The sequence below is a fragment of the Numida meleagris genome, chromosome 5, assembly GCF_002078875.1.
Source record: "Numida meleagris isolate 19003 breed g44 Domestic line chromosome 5, NumMel1.0, whole genome shotgun sequence".
NCBI lineage: Eukaryota > Metazoa > Chordata > Aves > Galliformes > Numididae > Numida > Numida meleagris.
The window spans coordinates 57,129,499-57,142,650 of record NC_034413.1 but is presented as its reverse complement, the minus strand read 5'-3'; the positions used below and the strand labels follow the sequence as shown (position 1 = coordinate 57,142,650).

At 42.7% G+C, this 13,152-nt stretch overlaps 1 long non-coding RNA gene across 1 annotated transcript; it reads right to left on the bottom strand.

The window, feature by feature from the left end:
* Window positions 5,358-7,891, bottom strand: LOC110400262. The gene is made up of 3 exons (XR_002439725.1): window positions 7,525-7,891; window positions 6,442-6,511; window positions 5,358-5,676 (listed from the first exon to the last, which is right to left on the bottom strand). It is a non-coding gene; the product is annotated as an uncharacterized LOC110400262 (long non-coding RNA).

Below are 13,152 nucleotides of genomic sequence, written 5' to 3'. Positions count from 1 at the left end.
TAATCCAGTCTATCGTACAGGTTGTCTATGCACCAGCACAGGGAAGCAGCTCCCTTAAAATTTTCTTAATGCACACAAAATATAAAGTCTGATGCTTTAGACTATGAAGGTTGCCTGCTTTTCTTCTCTGTGGGCTAGCTGGGGTGCTGGGAGGTTTCTCAGTGTGAAAGACTGGGCAATATCAGACCCCTGCAAATGCCATGGATGCAACGTCCTCACTAGGATACCTGAGCCTCTGGCTATTTTAGACACTTTGTAAGTCTACAGCAAGGGTGGCTGCTAAACAGGGTATCACCTTTATGAAAACAGAATCTTGACAAGTTTGAACAGTACATGATGCGGCAAGATGTATATCCTCAAAAAGGTTCCTCAGAGTATTTGAGTAGTTTTGGATCCACATATTTATGGAGTTTGCAGGTGCAAAATCCTCTTCTCTGCTGTGTAATCATACATCTCTATTCTATATGGACAAAGAGCATTGTTCCCATTTTAAATCTGGGTGAAATGAGAAAGAGGTCATTTACCCCAAGGAATCCAAACTTTCCAGCTAAACATAATTTGCCCCATTGAGTTGCAGAACTTAGCTTTTTTTCTTTTCTTTTCCTCTGGGTTTGGCAAGATGACAGAAAGACTCTTACATTTAGCAGAGCAGAGAACAACACCTTATTCTTCATCTATTGGCTGCAATAAAGATAACCCTTCAAAAAGAGCTGTCTGCATATAGAGAGGGACTTTATGCAACCAAAGCCTCTGCTTCCAGCAGGTGCAGCACAGGCTGCTAGGAAGGGTAGGAAGGGTTAAAGCAGTACTTGGTTCTGGAAGATGTACAGGAATTGGAAAAGACAGAGGAATTTGCTGGATCCTGGCGTGCATGAATTTAATAACTGAAATTATCCTATTCTACCTAGAGAGGATAGGGCCTGAACTACACACACGATAGAAAACTTAAGAGCCAAGTTAGCCCAGGCTCAAGTGGACAAAGGTGCACTAGAGAATTGCAGCTGATATGGGGAAGTGAACTAAGTTTTTCCTAAGCCCCAATTCACTCTTGAGAAAGAAACATCTGAAAAATCTTCCACATGGAAACAAATTTTTTCTCCCCTGTTGAAAGGGGGAAGATATGAGTGCAGGGGGTTCTTTTCCACCCTATCCTTTTCTTTTGCTCTGCAGGTTCATGTGACTTAGTTTCACCTGTCTCAAAGGCAGAGACAATGCAAAAATAAAAATATCTTTTTTTCTGTTTCCTGCACTCCGCAATAAGTGATATAATGTTGTAGAGAGAAGCCCAGCGAGGCTCTTAAAAGAGGACAAGAGGCAACATGATCTTCATAGTATTATTAGTTATCACTTAGAAATTTTCTCCTATGAGCAGAAAAAAATCAAAAGCAACATGTCCTCACGTGAAAGAGCTGACAAAACACCAAGGGACAGATCAACTAGATTAATTTTGGTTTTTTGTTAATTACTTCCAAAGCTTTCAGGGTTAAAAGAAGTCTAGAGGCCTTTGCATCTAGCTTCTCTCTAAACTCATACTTGGCTAATCCTTGTCAGCTGCATCTTCCCTTGCCAATACAGAGGTGAGTGAGAGGAATTTCTGCATGTTACTTATTTAGCTATTACCTTTTATGGGTCTTTCTGTCTCCCACTGACTTTCTGGCTGCAGACAAGTTGGCAAGAGGAAAACCTCAAACAATCCTGTTCTGAAAGCTTTAAAACTTAGGCAGAGTGAAAGAACAGAGCCCAACAAAAGAAGCAGACACCTGTGAAGTCTCTGCTTGGACCTGGGTTGCTACTTTCAGGCTACAGCTAACACAAAGTATCATCCCTGTTTAAAGCAGCATGCGCTTATCTCCTTGGAATTTGGGAATCCACAGATCCATTTACTTTATGTGAATTTTTTTAATGTGATTTTCAGTCCTCACTTGCATGTTTATTGTAGGACTTATGTGCAGGCAATAAAAGAATCTTGTTTTTCCATGCAGTACCAAAAAGTAAAGGCAGATGGGCTGTGCTCCCAGAGAATGTTCGATCTAAGCAGAGAAAGAACAGCTATGAATGGGGGAAAGAGAGGCTCCCACAACAGCACAGTCAGATGTGATGCTCCAGAGAGATGCAAAAAGTGAGGTAGGCAATGATCAAATAACAGATAAGGGAAGGGTTACAGAGGTAAGGTAGAATCTAGGAGGATGGGGCTGAAGTGAATATGCTGTGAGGGAACTGGCTGGAGTAATACATCCAGTTACCCAGTACAGAGCAAGGAGAGTCCAAAAACAAATTCTCCAGCTGCCTCAAGAACCTGGCTATGGCTGGAGCATGGGTTGGCTCAGCGCACAGCCTCCTCTGCATACACATGGCAGAGTCCTCATGCTTGGCTAACATTCCTCCAGAAAGCCAATGCATGTTCGTGGATTCTGGTCGAGTTTGTGAAGTTACAACAAAGTTTTTACTGTTTAACTGCTGTGCTGTGTCAGTGTTTATTAACCTTGGCCAAGAAGCATCCATCAGTCAGAGAACAACTAGAAACATTTAAGTTTAATGATGACAATGAATATGCGAAGGAGGTGACTACAACCAGAAAAGCCTGATTTTTGACTTAGTTGCAGAAGATAGGTTTGGAGAGACAGGAAGAGAGGATGAGAGGAAGAGGTACCAGATTATAGGAATGGTGCACATGACAAGAGAGAAACCCTGAGAGCCATGACAGAAGAAAGAAGTGGTAGACAGGGTTATTTTGTCAGGGATAAAGTTGTTTAGCTGTAAGGCAAGCCAAGTCCAGAAAAGAAACCACAGGAGACTAACAACAGATAAATAAGCAGAGGAAGACATTGAATGGGGTCAGGAACTGCCAGAGAAGACATTGTTCAGGAAGTTCATTCTCACAGAAATGTTAAGCAGTTGCTAATGTTTCATCTTTGAAAATAAAGAGTAATGCTGAATTCTGAAACTTTGTGCTCCACAGATTTCCACTAGTCAATTTCTTTGTAATTATGAACAGAAAGGCAAAAACCAAACTTCACTAGCAAGGTAGAATCCTGAAAAAAAAAAAGAAAAAAAAAAAAAGAAGCACATCTCAGGTACAAATTGAATCTGAAGACATAGAAGAGGAGATATCCCTGATGAACGGACCTCAAGATTTAAAATCCTAGATAAGTTGAGATGCATATCATCAGTATCTGGAAAGGACCCTAAAACAGGAAGTAGTGAAGACAGAGCATACTCTGGAGGCGTTTCTGTGTCACACTAGTAGGATGGCAGGCACATTGCAGGAAGCTTCCCCAGAACTAAGACACCTCGATCCTTCCACTCTTTCCTGCTTTGCTTCAAGAGGGGCTTCTGAAAAGCCTTCTCACGGCCCTCTTTGGCAGTGTTGACTCCAGGGGAAACACACCTCTCATAAGATTCAAGGCTTTTCAGAGCCATTTTTACAATTCCAGCCATTTCAGTATTTTAGCACAAGTTGTCTGAGGGGTGAAGATTTTATCCAGCACAATGACTCATGTGGGTTACAACCAGCATATCCTTCATGTGGGCCAGAAAAGCCATATGTTTTCTTCATTGACAACAGCTTGTCAGCACAACTGATGCCTTGGTTACCAATCTCAGTACAAAGGCACAGAGAGAATGGGCCAGAAACTGAAACAGCAGAGGCCTGTTTGTGTGGATCTGGGATGTGATGTGTGTCCTTGGTGAAGAGATCCAGAGCATAAATCTCCAAGGAAGTCACAGAATAAGTCTCACTTCTCCCTATGAGTACCACCCCCTCCAACATTTAGCAACTCCCAAAAAGGAAAAAGTGTCTTAGAAAGTCCAGGATGAAGCATGGGGAAAGAATAAAGATGATTTCACTGCTCTCTGTTTCCATGCTAAGAACCAAGAGCAAGCTCTCTGTTTAGTACAACATTCATTGATCTGGTACCATGGCAGCACACAAGTAGGAAAGACTGCGCTACTCTTCATTTTGTATTCTGATTCTCTCTGCTCACAGAAGGACCTGCTGGCTATTTCTGTTTTTCCTGGAGGCTTCAAGCAGTGAGGAAATTCAAATGTGTGGAAGCACACCCAAGAACTGACGATCACTTGAAGCAGAGATTGGCTACAGAACTGGAGGCTTGGTTTGGCCAAACCTCATCAATCAGACTTTGTTTTTGCCAAACCAAACCCCACAACAGGAATGGTTTTAGAGTCAGCTTCCATTTTCTTGAAGCCACCAAAGTCCTGAGGTTATTCAAAGGTCTCTCTATCACCCATCAGCAATCTAAACTCTTTTTCTGGAACGTGTTTTCTCCCATTTGCCTTGATATGCCAACAAAGGGTGAGAGGCCAAGGTTGTCTGCAAATTTTTCAGTGTTCCCCAGCTCTGAACGTGCCCCAGATATTTTAGGAACAGCCTTTCAAGTGGTGGTTTGGCCCTCAGAGGCACAGGCGGTTCTGGGAGGAAGAGAGTCTCATGTTCATAGAAAATAAGATTAAGAAACAAAAATATTGAGCAAATGGCTTTGAATCTGGAAAAATATGCTCAAGTTGGGGTGAAAATTCCAGTTGTTTTTAAATGAGCTAATTTGTTCTTTCCTGTACATCAAATATGGGAAGAAAAGGGGAAAAAGAATAAAAACAAAACAAAACTTTTGCTTTTCAATCTGACAGCTGCTCCTTCTGGAAAAATGATGTTTTTGTGCTTAAAGTGTTAGATTGGGACATAAGAGGGCTGGGTTCAGTTTGCTGCTGTGCCAAAAAATCCCTGCATGACCTTGGGCAAGTCTCTTATCCTTTCCCAATTCCATTTGCAAATATTGGGGCTAAGACGACATCCCTTCTCTTGTGTGTCCGCTCTCACTGCAAGGTCTTTGGAACAGGGCCTGACTCTTCCTATATGTTTGCACAACACCTAGAAAAAATATGACTGCTCTTCTAGTTGGAGCTCTAGAGTAAGTCTGCGATCCAAGTCATATTAACATCCATTATAAATCCTGCAAAGTCCAATTCTGGACTAGAGTTTTCAACACAGGCCAGTCTTAGACAGTAAGGGATTATATCATATAAACAAGGCTGTAGATGTCACTCTCCCCTAAGAGGCTTTCTCTCTCTGCTTTGAGCAGTGTTGTTGGTTTAGGCTATTGTCAGAATGCACTTGTTCACACTTGCGGGATATTTAGTTTAAGAAAACCCACATGCAGCCCCAGGTTATTTTGCACTCAGTATACAAAAAAACACAGGGATGTGAGAAGGATTGCCTTCCAAACACCATTGTGATTTCAGATGAGGTGCAGGTCAAACCTTTACCTGGAATTCAAGATTTACAAAAGAGATTTTTGTTTGCTTGTGTTTTTGTTTTTTAAATTTTATTCAAAAAACACCGGAGTGTGAATCAGGGAGACCACACACATGCAGCGGCTTCTCACCGCCCATGATCTGACATGCCACTTAACCCTTGTGGTTTACAACCAGCATTCACCACACTGCTCGCTGAGAGCACTAAGTCTCAGAGCATGCTGGGGAAAAAAAAATCCCCAGGGAATTCCCCAGCTGGTGAGATCCTGTCCATCGAAATTCAAGTGAAGGATTACAGTACTGGATGTTAGGAATGGGCAGGCTCCAGGTGGAAAAGATAAGGTTCATCTCCTTCACTGAACCAGAATCCCTATGTTTTCCAGGGCTGTCTTCCAAACCAAGAACATCCTGAAAAGAAAAAAAGCAGTAATGGCCTCAAAGAGAAAGCCAGCCAAGCTTCCTAGGCAATGACGACAGTTCAAGAACAAGGAATTCAAGATGAGAGAAAGTTGCTTTAGTCATCACAGCCATTCCTCACTGAACACAGACAACCCAGGAAGGAAGTTCATTCTAGGAGTATTCTCTGACCACACAGTTTGGATAGACATTTCACTGTATCCCCTAACAAGCTTGAAGACCTGTAATTAAAGACTAAAAGACACAGACTACATCATGCCACCAGCAGAGAGAGGGAACAGTGGTGAAGATCACCAGTCATTCCTGCAACTGCAGAAAACTTTATGTGTGATTGTAAAATGCAGATGAGTTAGCTGCAGTTGGTTCTCTGGGGTGTGCTGAGGTTTGCCTGCTCTTGATGGTGAAATTACTGAGATCTTCCTTTCCAAATTACATACAGGTGTCTCTTCAGATGGAATTTAGAATAACTTCAGTAGGTATCTCAAAATCTTCTCCCTGAAATGTCTCTGAGGATTTCTGCTCCAAAAGCTGTCGTTGTTTCCTGAACTGCTACACACTCCAAAAAGGGACACATAACAACTCGGTGCTAGTGTCCATCAGTGCTAACAGTTAGGATTTAAACATTCCTTGGAGGTAAGAATCTCACAACTGTGCACATAGAGAGACTTTTCATTGATGTTATTGGTAACAGCAACAGTGGTTCTAGATATGTGTGTAAGTGAATATTCAAACATTTAAACAACTGTAGGACTCAACCTGCTTTGCATTAGATAAAGAGGAAGCACAAACATCTGTCAGTCTATTGCCAGGAGTCTGCTGGTCGCATCTGCAACATAGAATCATAGGATTAGCTAGGTTGCAAAAGACCTACAAGATCACCTAGTCCAACCATCCACCTACCACCAATAACCCCACTAAACCATGTCTCTCAACGCTATATCTAAATGTTTCTTGAACACCTCCAGGGACGGGGACCCAACCACCTCCCTGGGCAGCCCATTCCAGTGCCTGACCACTCTTTCAGAAAAGTAGTGTTTCCTAATGTCCAGCCTAAATCTCCCCTGGCGCAACTTGAAGCCATTCCCCCTCGTCCTGTTACTAGTTACAAGAGAGAAGAGGCCGACCCCGAGCTCACTACAACCTCCCTTCAGGTAGTTATAGAGAGTGATAAGGTCTCTCCTGAGCCTCCTCTTCTCCAGACTGAACAATCCCAGCTCCCTCAGCCGCTCTTCATAAGGCCTGTGCTCCAGACCCCTTACCAGGGGTTCGTCGCCCTCCTCTGAACACACTCCAGGGCCTCAATGTCTTTCTTGCAGGGAGGGGCCCAAAACTGGACACAGTACTCGAGGTGGAGCATGAGATTGATTTTTGTGCCTTAGAGATGCCTGAAGGTCCAGTACACAGGTATCAATTTAAAAAAATAAAACATTTTTTGCCTTCTTCTTCAGCCTTTCCTCCTCTTTGTGTTTGCTCAGTGAAGCAAGACTTCGGAGAGGCAGTGTCTTTACTGAGACCAACTGACTTAGCTGGAAAAAAATCCAGTCATGCTTACAGGCCTGCTAGCATCAGGGTGCCAAGTGAGGTGGACCAGCCTAACTCTCTTGAAGATGCTAAACAGTGATAACACGGTGAGTACACTGAGCTCTGTGGAGACATGAGGATCACACACTGACGTCAGCCAGGGGTGTTTGGGACTGGAACATGATCCCTTTTTCCTCCCTGCCTGGTTTTACACCGGGTGGCTAAATTGGCAATGCCTCAGGGCTGTTACCATAGGATCATTCAGCAGTTAATCTTTTATTTGCAAAGCTGTTCCTTCCCATAGAAGTAAACACCCACCTTATCAGACATGCCATAGCAAAGGATGTTGTCCAGCTCCCCACCTGCTGTCCTTCCTCTTCTCAGTGGCCTCCCTCCCCTTTTTGGGCATCCCCGCCCACCTCTTCCAGAACACACTGCCCCACCAGTGACGCTCATGGACACGGCATGGTCTCACCAGCCCAGCTATTATCAGGGGACAGCCTGTTCCTTCCAGGGGTGGGAAGGCACTGAGAAGACAAAGAGTGTGCCTGAGCCTCCCCCTCCATGGCAGTGCATTGCCCATGCTCCCTTTAGAGCCTCTTGAAGTTCTGACAGGGTGTTAACGAAACCACAAATGTTTCCTACTGGACACAGAAAGCAAGGAAAGAGAGAGCCGTTAGGTCAGGAACAGTTTTTCCTTGTCATAGGTAGAGACCATTGTACTTATCCCTCTATACTGCCTCTTCACTGTCAAGCTCTTTTTCACTTCCCTCCTTTAAGTCTCCAAGGGCATCCTCAAAAGAGCCTTCTGAGAGGAATTTACCTGGCTTGATTATAATTCCACTTCCCTGCTGATGGAAATCTAGGGCCTGTTGTTTTTAATATGGTGGTTTTATTAGAGAAGGGTCAGATCCACTGGCTGTGCAAAGCCACGCAAATCCCATTGAAATCTCTTCCTGTTTAGCTCCAGTGAATGCACAGAACATGTTGTGATGCAGAGTTTCCTTCCCTGCTGAGTGCTGCAGATTATACAGTGGGAAGATTACCTGCTAGGAAAAACTCCCGTCTGACACTGAAACCCAGAGATACGTATTATCTGGGGATCTGCCCCAAAAACTGCAGAACAGAGAGTTTCAGCAGAGTCTGCACTGAAAAATCCAACAGGTATCCTTCCTGCTTACAAAGGGTAGGGTTTGATAATAGACTTAAAAATGGCTATATAATCCTGTGTATAACCTCAAAGCACCTTTCACAATAGATCCTCTGCTTTGGCTACTGCAATGTTAGCTGTAGTGCTTAGATCCTATTTGTTTATATTCAGTGACCCAGCCATCAAGAATATCTGTCACACTACTTGACCACATCTCATCCCTCTGACCAGGCAATAAGGACATGATTAAATGTCTTCCTCCAGGTTGGAGAAGCATTCAATTTTTTTTTTTTTTTTTTTTTGTTACTGGAATTCATATTATTTCATGAGTTATTTCTTGTTATTTTCCTGCCACTTCCAGCTAACTGTTAGCATGTTTTTCTAAGACAGACAGTTGAGACTATGAATCTCTGCCACCGTGCATGGCTGTCAAGGTCTTCAGGACTAATAGAACAGTTTTTTCCAGCCTCATCTCCTCACACAATCTTCAAATTCCTATGCATCATTCTTCTGTCCTCATTTTCACTCTCTCTTCCAAAGTCCTGCTCACATCACTGAGCTTCAGCTTTGCACTTCTCATATATGCTGGGTAACATACATCCCTTCCTTCCAGATTCTCCCCAGTACAGAGGAATAAAATGTACTGAGCAGTGGAAAATGGTTCCTGGCTCATTCAAAGCAGCCATGGGACTTTCTGAAGCAGCTGATGCCATTGCCACTCCTATCCTACCTCACAAAGAGAACAACACTGAATGTGACCTACAAAGTGTTTCCTGCTGGGTGTTGCTGTCTTCTTCTGTTTGTCTGTCGGACAGCAAAGACTGGTAGCGGCTGGTCTCAGCAGGCCAGTGGTCAGTTTGTGGGAGCGACACATGGAGAGCAAAGGGTTGTGGCATAAAGCTTCAGTTTATTCCTTCCACTAGCATATTCCCACCTGGGAATGTGTTGCTATACTACCATTCCTCCTATTGTATCCCATAACAAGTTCTCACTTCCTATAAAGGAAAAGGCTGCAAACTTTCCAGGCTGCTTTTTCTATATTTGATAAAGTTAGTGCTGCAGATCCCGGACATTTTCTGTTCCTCATTCGTAAAAGAATGAATTTGTCCTGCAAATTTATAGGAAGCAATTATCCAAAATTCACCAGCATTTAAAAGATAATTGGGACATATATTCTGTAAATAAATTTGAACAAACAAAACAAAAAGACCTCAACAAGTGTAATTTCGTTTGGTTTTTTTTTTTTTTTTGTCATATCAAAACCAACAGGGTGTTTCACAATAAGTTATTGTTCCAGAAGAGATACCAGGAATTGATTTGAATACATTAGGTGAGATAGATTATGGCAGAACATAAAATGCTTCTGCTGTTTGCAAAAGCTCTCACAAAGACATCAGAAAGCAAATAAGAGCACTGTGTCTGATTTTTCCATGTTTTGTGCAATTATGTCTCTCTGTGCAATTTAGCAGTTCTCACTGTAAATATTTATTTTCTTTTTACAACACAGGGAAAGTCTCTCAGATAGTCAATGCCACTGTTCCAGGGCCAGCAGTGCTCTCCTGAGGATCCTGCAAAAGCAAACAGCAGTAGACCATTCCCCAAAACATCTCCATGTCTAGCCAACAGAAGCGAAGGATCTTGGAAAAAGGACACTTAGAAAAAAGAAAAAAGGAAATTAACCACTGTGATCAGAAAAGCTCAGGTTGCCTTTGGGTGAAATTGCTTTGTCAACATTTGAAAAATTGGCTGTGATCTGTTGTTTGGACTTCTGTGCCATTTTGGTCACTCAGAAATACGGAACTGAACAGTAAGCAATTAAAAGATTTACAGCCCTACAGTCTTAGCTCTCTATTATTTCTTTGATTATCTGCTTTTCTTTTGTACTGTGATAATAGGAATTTGTCACTTATTAAGTTGAAGGCCTTGTTCTCAGTAGCAAATATCAGTAACGGGCTGCTAAAACAGCAAATCATCCTCACAGCTCTCTGGTGTCTTCCAGACTCTTAAGACGCATCGGTGTGTCTCTGCTTCTGTGAGGGAACCTCAAAGTCAGCCTAAGGACACACCACTTCTTCTGTTACACTTCAGTCATGATTAGTACCACCAGCTCCAAGCTACGGCAATCACCATGTTCCATCCCTGCATCCTGCTGACACTGATCTTGTCATCTTTCGTTCTCCTTTTCAACATCTGTGGATCCCAAAGGTTCCCAGATTCAGTGTACCAATATTGAGATTCGAACTGGTAACGTGAGTAATGGAAGCAGTCTCCTCATAACCCCAATCTGAACAGCGTTGGGTAGGGACAGCTGCAGGCAGAATGCTTTCTACTACAACTTTCACACACACACACAAGCCTGTTCCCTGAAAAGGAGCCTAGATTACAAAGGTACAATTTTCTAACCTTTAATTAAGCAGAGAAATACAATTACCAAACCCCTTCTCCTGTCTCTTGCTTCAGAATTTAAAAGCAACCAGGATTTTTTAATGCAGGTGAACATACTCCTAACGGATTGTCACAGCATGGGCTCCATCTAAACTAATAATTAATCTGCTGCAAAAGTCCCTTCTCAGAAAAGCCCAGCCTGCCCCATTTCAACTGATGAGAAGAGCTGTGTCAATGGATTTACGATGTGACGTCAGTCCCAAGGCTCAAGTGGCAACTTTTGTATTTTCATGCATTGTTTAATAAGCTGCTCACTTCCCTTCTCTAAACCAAACTTTATTAAAATGGGGAAGATGCATTCGAGTGTTTTTCCAGAGAAGACAGGCTATTTAGACTTGATACCGAAAAGTGATTCCCCACGGTAAGGAAATGAAGAACTGCAAAGTGCTTAGAGAGACATATTTAATGCCTTAAACTCGTACATTGAGTTAACAACTAGTATGGTCTTGACTTCAAGGAAATAAATTGATTTTCAGGCTCCCTTATTTCTATAATCTCTCAACAGAAACTTGGCTGCAGGTTTTTTTCATCTGTCAATAAAGGGAGGATTGTTTGATTCAATTCCTTACTTTAATGAGAGTGTAATGACTACAAGACACCAAAGAAAAGTTTGTCCTCACGAGAGCAGATAGATGCACACTGTACCACGAGGAGAAAGCAAAAGGCTGCAAGGAAGTTGTTGCTCCCACGGGGGGAGCAGTTACAATGCTCAGAGAAAGAGAGTTGGCAGAGCAACAGGCAGCCCTGGTGACACAAGTCATCAGGAGAGGGAGAGGCCAAGGGTGGGTATGACTTCAGTCAGGAATTGGGAAATAAGATTTTCCATTCCCCCTGTAAATCCTTTCATTACTTGTCATTTCTTGAGTGATCCTGGGTGTGGGGGACAACAGCTGGACCCAAGCCTTGCAGAGATGTGTCCGTCACAGGCAGCCTCAATGGGCACCCCCCCTACCTGTGTTCCTTACACACAGCCTAGCACCAGCTGTACAAACAACACCTACCTTGTTTCTGGGGTCAGCTGCTTGGAAGCAAGATGGAGAGGTCAGTGCAGTTGCTCTGTTCATAGCCCAAGCACAGGAAATATGTGATCATGCCCTCCACCACCTACGGGCATGGCCCCAGCAGATCTAGCCACATTTTTGGCTGCCATATGCAGAGGGAGGCAATCCTTTAGAGCACACTGTCACAGCCTCCAAGCACATGCATATGAGCTGATGCTTCTGAAGCCTGAAGTCCTCCCTGCCAGGACTACCCCTGGGGAGCTGAGCTCCTGTATGAACTGCCAGGAGTTAGAAATAGAAGCGCAATTCTTTCTTGGAGAGGACAAGTTGGAGGAGTCAAACTCCCCCCAAAATACCTAACATCTAGAAAACAAGATCTTTGGAAGCACTGAGTTAACTTAGTTTAGAGAAGAGAAAGGATTGGGGTTTGTCATAAAAGTTTGCTGCCAAGAGAAAGTAAGAAGACCTTTCTGCAGGTCCCTGGAAGCCTTTTCAACTCAGGTTAGACATTGAGAGAAAAATCTCTTATTGACAGGAGCTCAGAATGTTATCAAGGGAGAAAGTGAAATCTCTAACACTGCAAGACAGATTAGAGTGGTATCTGTCAGGAACAAGTCACAGAAAGAATATCTGGCCATAGGCCAGTGAGATACACTGTATTGCTTCTTTTGGTCCCTGTCAACCCTGTTTTCCTGTTCTTTTCTCAGAGTGTGAAGTTGCTTAGCTGTGCTTGGAACAGGAAAAAGGTGTCAGAAAGCCTTTTTTTTTTTTGTATCACGCTCCATCCTGTTTTGGAGCAGCTATGGTTCAGGAGCATCTAAATAAATCAAACAAAACACAGTCCTAGAGAATACTTTTATTACAGATGAGGATATTTCTGAAATAAATCGTACAGTATGGAGGCAAAATCCATTACCTTTCCATGATTTAGATCTGGGGAAAGACTTTGACATTTTCTGACTGTAACGTGTCTAAACTTTTTGTTACAGCAATTAAAGTCCACCCTTCTGGAAAAGCCAGACAGAGAGAACACATAGAAAAGTTACTTGAACTTACTCTTATTACCTCGCTCAGTTTGAAAAAACATTCAGATATCCAAACAGAATATATCAAGGACAACACTGGCAATAACTTTAGAGTTATACTCACCCAAAGATATTAATCTAGAAGGTACATGGGGAGTTCATAAATAAAAAATAACAATAAGCTTCAAACTCAACATAGAGATTTCATACTGGGAGTGAAAACATAAGAAAGTAGATGTAAGTTGAAGTCAACAAGGACTTAGATCAGCTGAATAATCATGACTTTTGAAATCAGAAGGGTGCCTATGCGCTCTCATCTGGACTC